This window comes from Cucurbita pepo, unplaced genomic scaffold, assembly GCF_002806865.2.
Source record: "Cucurbita pepo subsp. pepo cultivar mu-cu-16 unplaced genomic scaffold, ASM280686v2 Cp4.1_scaffold001047, whole genome shotgun sequence".
Lineage (NCBI taxonomy): Eukaryota > Viridiplantae > Streptophyta > Magnoliopsida > Cucurbitales > Cucurbitaceae > Cucurbita > Cucurbita pepo.
Genome location: NW_019647246.1, coordinates 7,677 through 8,779, shown reverse-complemented (window position 1 = coordinate 8,779; position 1,103 = coordinate 7,677). Strand labels below are relative to the sequence as shown.

Here is a 1,103-nt window from a genome sequence, read left to right as displayed (position 1 = left end):
CGTCTCCTCATCGCTTGGTGTCGCCACCGCCGCCGCCGCCGTCTTTCGTCACTGCAGCGTCCTCCAAGCGGTCCTGCGCCGTTTTCTACACTGTTGTTGTTACTGGTATTCCTCCGATCTGCATATGTCTTTCTTCTCACTTGGAAAACACGAATTAAGACTGGTCTAATGAAAGAATGGAGGAGTTGTTGTTTAATTTATATATCGTTAATAAGAATAGCCGAATGGCGACGAGGAAAAAGGCCTTGTGGTTATGGGGGCGTGGGTGTACTGCCGTTTTGATTTGCTGCAATTGAGGCTTTGATCGCTTGGCTCAGCTGGAAGTTACCTTTTCTCCGCGATCATGAATTTTATAGCAGCTCCCTTCTACTTTGCTTATCAGATGATCATTCGAAGTAGTCTATCGCACTATCTGATTCGCATTTTAATTCCTAGGTTGTAGGAGTTATTTTAATTGACCAATATCAACCATGTTTATATTTGTAGACTGCAGTTGGAGTGAAGACAATGTGTGTGTGTTTCTCTTGATAAATTTGAAATTCTCTTGGATTAACCAATACGATAACCAATGATTCTTTTAATTAAGCAGAAACAAGAGCCGTATATATATGCTTTGAATTTCATTTGCTTGATTCAAGAAGCCTTAGATGCTGTTCAGGGTAGATTAGATATACCTTAAACCTTTTGGATGAAATATTTGTGTTACGCCTTTTGATGTCTAATTTCTTCTTGTTAACAGCAAGGATATTACGTCTGGGTTATGTTCTGATCTGTGTGTTTCTTTACCTTCTAGCTTAATGAGTGGCATTGAGTAACTTACGCCTTTTGTTTATGATTTCATCCAGGTTGCATCTAGATCCTTTAAGTTTCACGTGGGTATTCAGAATCCTCATTGATCCGATTGCCTCAAAGTTTCAATGGCTGATTCCACGTGAGCTCACTTTTTTCCTTGCTTGCTAAGTTTCATATCTCCCCCCGGAAAATGGAAAAGTATGTTATTTTCTAAAAACAATTTGATTAAGAATTTTCTGCATAACAGGTCTAGGATATGTGTGAAGAATTTGCCCAAGTTCATAGATGACAATCGCCTTCGTACTTTGTTC

The 1,103-nt window shown here is 39.5% G+C and overlaps 1 long non-coding RNA gene across 1 annotated transcript; it reads left to right on the top strand.

Annotated features, from left to right (window-relative positions):
• The first annotated feature begins 18 nt into the window (after positions 1 to 18).
• Positions 19 to 1,103, top strand: LOC111786119. Its single transcript, XR_002813753.1, has 3 exons — positions 19 to 105; positions 846 to 931; positions 1,040 to 1,103. It is a non-coding gene; the product is annotated as an uncharacterized LOC111786119 (long non-coding RNA).